This window comes from Haemaphysalis longicornis, unplaced genomic scaffold (genome assembly GCF_048455015.1).
Source record: "Haemaphysalis longicornis isolate Haplotype H1 unplaced genomic scaffold, Haemaphysalis longicornis Haplotype H1 scaffold_4, whole genome shotgun sequence".
Classification (NCBI taxonomy): domain Eukaryota; kingdom Metazoa; phylum Arthropoda; class Arachnida; order Ixodida; family Ixodidae; genus Haemaphysalis; species Haemaphysalis longicornis.
This window is the reverse complement of record NW_027526361.1, coordinates 117,485,438-117,495,462: the sequence shown is the minus strand read 5'-3', so window position 1 is coordinate 117,495,462 and position 10,025 is coordinate 117,485,438. Positions and strand designations below refer to the sequence as shown.

At 44.3% G+C, this 10,025-nt stretch overlaps 2 long non-coding RNA genes across 2 annotated transcripts; both read left to right on the top strand.

The window, feature by feature from the left end:
• Positions 1 to 1,363: 1,363 nt before the first annotated feature.
• On the top strand, positions 1,364 to 5,515 carry LOC144180518 (uncharacterized). Its single transcript, XR_013324448.1, has 4 exons — positions 1,364 to 1,707; positions 2,772 to 2,853; positions 3,562 to 3,649; positions 4,296 to 5,515. It is a non-coding gene; the product is annotated as an uncharacterized LOC144180518 (long non-coding RNA).
• A 916-nt stretch (positions 5,516 to 6,431) lies between these two features.
• On the top strand, positions 6,432 to 8,271 carry LOC144180517 (uncharacterized). The gene is made up of 3 exons (XR_013324447.1): positions 6,432 to 6,607; positions 7,647 to 7,728; positions 8,196 to 8,271. It is a non-coding gene; the product is annotated as an uncharacterized LOC144180517 (long non-coding RNA).
• Positions 8,272 to 10,025: the final 1,754 nt, after the last annotated feature.

Here is a 10,025-nt window from a genome sequence, read left to right as displayed (position 1 = left end):
CGGCAGAGCCAGCCTATCCTCCCTCAAAATTAACCCGCCCATTCACCACTCCCCACCCCTTCCCCATCCCTCCAGAATACGTGAGGTTCTCTACCCCCTGCTCATCTCCCACATCATGCACCCCACCTATCACACAAACCGCCTGTCGTGAGCACAATACCAAAAACTTCCCTCCCTCCTCGAACACGGTATACGTTGATGCTGCAGTACAGCAACCCCGCCATACTTCATAGCAGCAGTAAACCGCACCCCAACCCCCTCTACCTCAGCCACCATCCGCGCTGTCCATCCCCACGAGGCGGTGGAAGCCAGCACCCTCCACACCACCCCTACTCTCATATTAAAGGACTGACAAACAGCCGTTAGAAATTTCTGCTGGGACATCATTTTGCCCCTCGCCCGCAAAATTCTCTGCTCCCACTGCCCTCCTGAACGCACCATCTCCCCTTTGTGGACTCCTGGCCGTATGGGCTTTGGCGGCTCGGAGAAGGCTCACGAGGCGGCCCGAGCTTTGATACACCCTCGACAGAGCCCCCTCCCCGCTTCCCAACCACCTCCTCCCCTAGAACCACTGCTCAACTTCCGTGATATCACCCTCCATCAAGGGCTTTCACGCACCACCCTTCCAGTACCTCACCTCTCCTTTTCCTCCGTTGTATCAGCACTCTGGAAGCAGATCTAAACCCACTCCCTCCTCCTCACTCTATCCATCCTCACCCACATGTTGTCATCCCTCTTTCCAACCCCCGCTTGTCCACCCTGTGGGGACTACGAAGACACCCCCTCCCGCCATCTGGCACTGCCCCGCCCTGCTTCCTCTTCTCCTGCCCCTCCCCCCCCCCCGACTCCTGGCTGTCTGCGGTCGCGCGCTCGGATGCCAGTGCGCCCTGGTCGACAGGGCTCGGGCCCTCAGAGCTGCGCTTCCGCGGCTAACTCTCTCTCTCTTTCTCTCACGCCGTCGAGCGCCTCGTGCGGGCACAGCATATACCGCCCTCTACACCCCCCCACCGCACACTTTCGGAGAGCGCTGGCTCGCGCCGCCACGGCGAACCGCCCTCCCCTTCCAATTTCGCGACACTCTCCTACTTTGCTTTTTTTTCATTGTTCACTTTTTCTTTCACTCGTCGGTCTTGCCAACGTTCACGCGGTTACGCCGACAACGCGGCTCAACCTACACTCTAATCCTGGTAACCCTTAATGTAACTTCTAAACGGAAGTAACCTATAAAATAAAGGTTACAATGGATCCATTTTGATGTTTTCTTTATCCCAGTCCATTCTAAGGGTTACAAGCGTGAAGTTAAAAGCGGTTTATAGGTTACATTAATAATTTATAGGTTACATCAACAAAATCTGACATGTAACCTTTACGTTGTAACCTATAAAACGCTCTGTAACCTCTAAGAGATGCACGTCGCGCCTTCTCTCCAGGCGGCCGTTGATTTCTCCGTTGCATGACGGGATATAGAGAAATGGCGGCGCCCGCAGGCACGGTGGCCGCGTTTTCGCGCCACTCGAGCCTTTTTACCGCTGTGATATCCCTACGATAAAGCGAGGATTGCTGTTACAAGACTTATTTGTCGGCGTGAGTCGCAGAGGCTGCGGCGAGCCCATTTGTGACTGGCAGCGCTACACGGCCCGTTCTTCTACGACCAGCATCAAGTTCGCATGTTGGAACAATGCCCCGGCGCCAGTGAAAGCGAACTCGGTGAGTATATTCCCGTAACGGTTTCCGTGTTTTCATTGGATGTATCTTTTCGCTGGAGGCTTTTCAATTTGAAATTGCAGCATTCGAGAGGGATTTTCGTTACCTGACTGGTTGCTTCGCTGGACGTTTTCTGTTGTCCGCGACGGCAATTGAATGAAATCACGGGCTTGCGTTCGTTGCGTCAGACTATATATAGCGGACGATCGGGAAAGCCCGTACATTATAACAGATAACGGCGCTCGTCGTGACCTGCTTTCTGCTCTGTTTGCGCGCCTTCGTCATGTGTCGAGCGTTTTGTTTACGCTATTGGCTGCATCGGGCGCACTTGACGAGTTATTGGCCCATGTAATTGTCAGGTAGCTCTGTTTTGAATAATTGAATTTTTCCCATTAAAGTTTTATATTATCGCGCTATTCTCTGGGTATTATCATTTTGTTTCAGCCGTCAGGAAATGTTCATTTTTCTCGCTGCATATGTTCGGAATGGTGTCTAGTTTATTGGTCTTGTAGTAATATATCCGGATAAACACAAGGTGTGTGCTGCAGAAACGTAGTCCACTAAATGCTGCCCGATATTTCTAAACTCACTTTTGTCCAGTTCAAGCCTCTTTTTTTTGTGAATGTTTGCCCTACCGCACAATAAAAAATTTTCATATGTACAACACTCTTAATTTTTGTCAATCTTTTCCTTGAGTCGGTAAATTTCGTGTTAGCCATTTTGAGACAGCGGGACATTTTCACCATGTCAAGTGGGTTTATTATTCTCATTCGCATAAATCAGTCATTTATTTATTCGCGTGGTATTGCAGGGCAAATGGTTGTCTCGCGTGATCCTAGTGTAGTGCAGTAAAGCGACTTTACAGAATGGTGGTATGTATGAGCCAGCATGCAGGCTGCTTGATTGTTTTTTTTTTTGATGATAAAGATATTGTGCCGAATTACATAGAGACAGGTGCAGGTGTAAAAATTGGTGCTGCACCCTCATCGGTTCCTGGTTGTTCGAAAAGTGTGGTTGCATCTGGCTACCTATGCTATGACTTATGAGCACTACTGTTTTTCTTGCAGGCAGTGTTCCTTGAGCTGACAACCAGGACTCCCCTGCGTATGACACTAGTTGAAATGAAGTCTGATTTCAGTGGAAACAACGGTATGAAAATACAATAACTAAAACACATTCATTCCAATATTCTTTGTAAACATGGCACCCAGGCCTGCACAGACAAAAGTGTGATTCACTTGTAAAAATGCGAGGCCTTTCTTCAAGTGTTATGATGTTACATTTCGTATCTTATTTTGCCTCATGTTTAGTGATTCTTTCTATCAGTTCGTTACTACATGAACGTTATGAATTCACATAACGATTTCCCCAGCATGGAGCTTTGTAGTTTTTTAGCAACTCTAGCTATTCTATAAGATGCGTGGTTTTGCAGAGCCAACAAGAATAACTCTTTTTCGAAGAGAGCTCTTTAAGAAAGCTGCAGTTGTTAGTGAGTGCTTGTGCTGTGATGTTTTCTTCGTCTTACCCGCCGCGGTGGCTGGTTGCGCTGCTGAGCACAAGGTCGCGGGTTCGATTCCCGGCCGCGGCGGCCCCTTTTCTGATGGAGCCGAAAAGCAAAAACGCCCGTGTGAACGAGATTTCGGTGCACGTTAAAGATCCCCAGGTGATCCGGAGCCCTCCACTACGGCGCGCCTCATCGGCTGCGTTGCGTCGGCGCGTTAAACACTACAATCAATCAAATCGATCTTTTCTTCGTCTTGTCAAGTTTGAGGTGTTCTTTTATTATGAATGCATACCAACTGCCCAGCTCTCAAGCATATTACATTGTAACCCAAATAACCCTTCGAGTCATTACAGGTACAAACCTCCTGGGAATGCCACTTGAAGATCGGTGCAAGTTCTAGATGTATCCTCTCCCACAACACATCTGGACGCAGAAAAAAATGTAAGTTGGCGATTCCTTTTTACTGATAGCCGAGGAAGAAACCACCGATAAGAACACTTTACTGAAATGAAAAACGTTTCGGCTTCCATGTGGGATCCTTGTTCAAAATGAAACTGCCAGTACAAGGGGGGGAAAGAGATGTTTAAGTACAGCCAAAAATATGACGAGGATGGCGTCAGAATCGTGAAAGCACGTTTCCTGGGTTTAGTGCGACATTCGTTCTGTGGCGTGTACTAGTGATTCCACATGAAGGCGCGGAAATGTTTTTGTTTTCTCTTTTGCAAATGTATGTCAGTTTATCTCGTAGCCCAATGTTTCTGCCTGTTCTGGGTGAGCATGCAGAAACATTTCGCGAGATAAACTGGAACACGGAACGATTAAAATTCGGTAAGGTTGGCAGGTACGACTATAGTGGCTTCGCGTTCTGAACAATGCGGCCAAATTACTCTGTGTAACGATTACTGAAATGATGTGAAATTATTAGGAAAGGCCGTAAATCACTCCTCTGGTGTGGCCTTTCATTTCATTCTCTGGTCTCCGTCTTCTTTTTCGTGCAATATATTTTTCGTACTTCACATGCCTATGGTTTGGTTTGAGGGGCTTATGGTTGCACTGGATTTTGTTCTTTTTCTAAAATTTTCTGTAGATGGCTCTTCAAGACGGGGAAATCCAAGTGACGGCCCCTCACATATATACCTCCATCTGCAGCATCAGGGAACAAGTTATTCGACGACCGCGGGAAATCTTCAGCGTGCCCTGATTTTGTGCTTGCTTGTGTACTACGTGAATTGCGAAGCTTTTCTCTGAATTTTCCCAAGCGCATTTTTTCATGCAGGAAATTAAAGATCCCATTTAAAGTTTGTCCAAAAGACAGATTGCAATCGGCCTGGAAACTTGTTAGTGCTGCATAAAAACGATAACTTGGCGTGGGAATCACAACACAGGTGGAACTGTAAAGAGGAACCTAAGAGGGAAGTGTAAAGATTATTTCGTAAAGACGAGTGAATTCCAAGTGTAATATTGGACTGAGTGAAACGCAGAATGTAGGGCACATAGCCATAAACACTGCTTTGTATGAAACAGTGACTTTGTAATAAATGTTCTTTCTACTTTCCCACATTCTGCGTTTTTTCTGTGGGGAACCATGGCAATAACGCTGTACTGGAAAAGTGCACCTCTGAGAACCATCTTATAATTGTAGCTCAAACTCGAATTCGTCTGAAATTGTTCAATGGCAGTATCCAAACAATTCGAAATACTTTGCATACATCCATGCAAATATTGAGGTAAAGAATCTGTATATTTGGCCATGTTTGTGAAGCTGTTCACGCAACATTTATTAAATAGGTTTAATAAGGATATATGAATAAACCGAATTTTACCTGGAAGTCTAAAGCAATATAGGAAACACCAATTCGCCCAGGAATCCGCACTCGTCTAATACCCATTAAGGAACAATAATAACATTGGGTGGTTCGCAGCTTTACTTTTTAATAAATACCCCACAGGTGTTTCATAATAATAAATGTGAATGTTCAAAACTACTGATGCCAAACTTCTGGAAATGTGGCCCTGTTAAATGCGCAAATATGTGTGTATGTACTGCAATTGTCTTTTGATAGTCATGGCCTAAGTTGTCAGCAAGAATTTTCGACTGAAGGCTATGCTATCATAACTTTGGCGTCCTTTTGAAGTATGCTATCAAGTGCATGTTTCCACTAAAGCTTGGTTTCACTAAAGCCTAATGTTGTTTAACTAAAGCTCAAATTCATGCCAGCAATTTACCAAAAGACTATCATGCATGTTTGATACTGGTTTCTTAAACGGCACAAAGCTGATGCAAACATCATATTTAGTTATGCCTGTTTATAAGACAAGTGTTGCCAATACTCACGAAGATTTTTGGGTGACAACCTAGGTAACGATTATCGAACAGGCAATGCAATGCATATATACTAAGAGGACATTTTCAAGCTTTTTGGAACCACAATTTTAGGAATTATAAAAGTACCTTCTCTTTTAGCCCCAGCTGTGTGGCCGGCACTTTATTCAATGGACGAACAAAAGACACCCGACGCAAAAGTTTAGACCGCGCAATGGACAGCATGGTCGCACATATCGTCTTCCAGTAACGCGATGTTTGTTTACCACGCGGGAAAGGCGCCTTCAGGGTGTCGCCACAGAGGCGCCGGCGAAAGCGCGCCTGGCGCGCAACATGGCACCTTCCGGGTGTGTGGCCTTGGACGGCGGTAGATGTAACTTATATAAAGGTATACATGCTGAAAGCTGCAAAGTAACCCATAAGTGAGTAACCCTTACGTGTATACGTATATAAAGGTTACGAAGATATAGGTTACATTTGTACCTTATAAATTATAGGTTACAAAAATTCGAAAATGTATACCTCTATTAAGGGTTACCCAGCTTAGAGTGTACACTCTAATCCTGGTAACCCATAATGTAACTTCTAAACGGAAATAACCTATAAAATAACGGTTACAACGGATCCATTTTAATGTTTTCTTTATCCCAGTCCATTCTAAGGGTTACAAGCGTGAAGTTAAAAGCGGTTTATAGGTTACATTAATGACATATAGGTTACATCAACAAAATCTGACATGTAACCTTTACGTTGTAACCTATAAACCGCCCTGTAACCTATAAGAGATGCTCGTCGCGCCTTCTCTCCAGACGGCCGTTGATTTCTCTGTTGCATGACGGGATATAGAGAAATGGCGGCGCCCGCAGGCCCGGTGGCCGCGTTTTCGCGCCGCTCGAGCCTTTTTACCGCTGTGATACCCCTACGATGACGCGAGGATTGCTGTTACAAGACTTATTTGCCGGCGTGAGTCCGGGAGGCTGCGGCGAGCCCATTTGTGACTGGCAGCGCTACACGGCCCGTTCTTCTACGACCAGTATCAAGTTCGCAATGCCCCGGTGCCAGTGAAAGCGAACTCGGTGAGTATATTCCCGTAACGGTTTCCGTGTTTTCATTGGATGTATATTTTCGCTGGGGGCTTTTCAATTTGAAATTGCAGCATTCGAGAGGGATTTTCGTTACCTGACTGGTTGCTTCGCTGGACGTTTTCTGTTGTCCTCGACGGCAACGGAATGAAATCACGGGCTTGCGTTCGTTGCGTCAGACTAGAGCGGACGATCGGGAAAGCCCGTACATTATAACAGGTAACGGCGCTCGTGACCTGCTTTCTGCTCTGTTTGCGCGCCTTAGTCATGTGTTGAGCGTTTTATTTACGCTGTTGGCTGCATCGGGCGCACTTGACGAGCTATTGGCCCATGTAATTGTCAGGTAGCTCTGTTTGAATAATTGAATTTTTTCCCATTAAAGTCTTATATTATCGCGATATTCTCTAGGTATTACCATTTTGTTTCAGCCGTTGGGAAATGTTCATTTTTCTCGCTGCATATGTTCGGAATGGTGTCGAGTTTATTGGTCTTGTAGTAATATATTCGGATAAACACAAGTAGTCCACTAAATGCTGCCCGAAATTTCTAAACTCCCTTTTGTCCAGCACAAGCCTCTTTTTTGTGAAAGTTTGTCCTACCGTACAATAAAAAGTTTTCATATGTACAACACTCTTCATTTTTGTAATTCTTTTCCTTCAGTGGGTAAACTTAGCGTTGGTCATTTTGAGACAGCGGGCCATTTTCACCATGTTAAGTGGGTTTATTATTCTCATTCGCACAAACCAGTCGTTTATTTATTCGCGTGGTATTGCAGGGCAAATGGTTGTTTCGCGTGATCCTAGGGTAGTGCAGTAAAGCGACTTTACAGATTGGTGGTATGTATGAGCCGGCATGCAGGCTGCTTGATTGTTGTTGTTTTTTTGATGATACAGAAATTGTGACGAATTACACAGAGACAGGTGCAGGTGTAAAAATGGGTGCTGCACCCTCATCGGTTCCTGGCTGTTCGGAACGTGTGGTTGCATATGGCTAACTATGCTATGACTTATCAACACTACTGTTTTTCTTGCAGTCAGTGTTCCTTGAGCTGACAACCAGGACTCCCCTGCGTATGACACAAGTTGAAATGAAGTCTGATTTCCGTGGAAACAACGGTATGAAAATGCAATAACTAAAACTCATTCATTCAAATATTCTTTATAAAGATGGCACCCAGGCCTGCACAGAAAAAAGTATGATTCACTTGTAAAAATTCGAGGCTTTTATTCAAGTGTTATGATGTTATATTTCGTAGCTTATTTTGCCTCATATTTAGTGACTCTTTTTTTCGTTACTACAGGAACTTTATGAATTCACATAATGATTTCCTCCGCATGGAGTTTTGTAGTTTTTCAGCAACTCTAGCTATTCTATAAGATGCGTGGTTTTGCAGAGCCAACAAGAAGAACTCTTTTTCGAAAAGAGCTCTTTAAGTAAGCTCCAGTTGTTAGTGGGTGCTTGTACTGTGTTCTTTTCTTCGCCTAGTCAAATTTGAGGTGTTCTTTCATTATGAATGTATACCAACTGCCCAGCTGTAAAGCCTATTACATTTTAACTCAAATAACCCTTCGAGTCATTACAGGCACAAACCTCCTGGGAATGCCACTTGAAGATCGGTGCAAGTTCTAGATGTATCCTCTGCCACAACACATCTGGACGAAGAAAAAATGTAAGTTGGCGATTCCTTTTTACTGATAGCCGAGGAAGAAACCACCGATAAGAACATTTTACTGAAATGGAAAACGTTTCGGCTTCCACGTGGGATCCTTGTTCAAAATGAAACTGCCAGTACAAGGGGGGGGGGGGGGGGAGGGGGAAAGGTAAGGGAGATGTATAAGTACAGCCAAAAATGCGAAGCAGACGGCGTCAGCATCGTGAAAGCACGTTTCATTTCATTTCATTTCATTTATTGTACCTTCAAGGCGCGAAGGCCTCAGTTTAGTGCGACATTTAGTGCGTTTCCTGAGTTTAGTGCGACGTTCGCTCTGTTGCGTGTACTAGTGATTCGACATGAAGGCGCGGAAATGTTTTTGTTTTCTCTTTTGCAAATGTATGTGAGTTTATCTCGTAGCCCAAAGTTTCTGCCTGTTCTGGGTGAGCCTGCAGAAACATTTCGTGAGATAAACTGGAACACGGCACGATTAAAATTCGGGAAGGTTGGCCGGTATGACTATAGTGGCTTCGCGTTGTCCTGAACAATGCGGCCAAATTACTCTCTGTAACGATTACTGAAATGATGTGAAATTATTCGAAAGGCCGTAAATCACTCCTTCTCTGGTGTGGCCTTTCATTTCATTATCTGGTCTCCGTGCAATATATTTTTTGTACTTCATGCCTGTAGTTTGGTGTGAGGGGCTTATAGTTGCACTGGATTTTGTTCTTTTTCTGAAATTTTCTGTAGATGGCTCTTCAAGGTGGGGAAATCCAAGTGACGGCCCCTCACATATATACCTCCATCTGCGGCGCAGTGAACAAGTTATTCAGACGACTTCGGGAAATCTTCAGCGTGCCCTGATTTTGTACCTGCTTCTGTACCAAGTAAATTGCGAAGCTTATCTCTGAATTTTTCCAAGCGCCTTTTTCATGCAGAAAATTATAGATCCCATTTAAAGTTTGTCCAAAAGACAGAATGCAATCTGCTTAGAAACGTGTTAGTGCTGCATAAAAAACGGTAACTTAACGTGGGAATCACAACTCAGGTGGAACTGTAAAGAGGAACCCAAGAGGAAAGTGTAAAGATGTAAAGACGAGTGAATTCCAAGTGTAATATTAGACTCTGAGTGGAACGGAGAATGTAGGGAACATAGCCATAAACACTGCTTTGTATGAACCAGTGAATTTGTAATAAATGTTGTTTCTACTTTCCGACATTCTGCGTTTTTTTCTGTGGGGAACCATGACAATAACGCTGTACTGGGAAAGTGCACCTCTGAGAACCATCTTATAAATGTAGCTCAAACTCGAATTCGTCTGAAATTGTTCAATTGCAGTACCAAACAATTCGAAATACTTTGCATACATCCGTGCAATTATTGAGGCGAAGAATCTGTATACTTGGCCATGTTTGTGAAGCTTTTCACGCAACATTTATTAAATTGGTTTAATAAGGATATATGAATAAACTGAGTTTTACCTGGAAGTCTAAAGCATTATAGGAAACACCAATTCGCCCAGGAATCCGCACTCGTCTAATACTCATTAAGGAACGATAATAACATTGGGGTGATTCGCAGCTTCGCTTTTTTAATAAATAGTCCACAGGTGTTTCATAATAATAAATGTGAATGTTCAAAACTACTGATGCCAAACTTCTGGAAATGTGCTCCTGTTAAATGCGCGAACATGTGTGCATGTACTGCAATTCTCTTTTGATAATCATGGCCCAAGTTGTCAGACAAGAATTCTTGGCTTA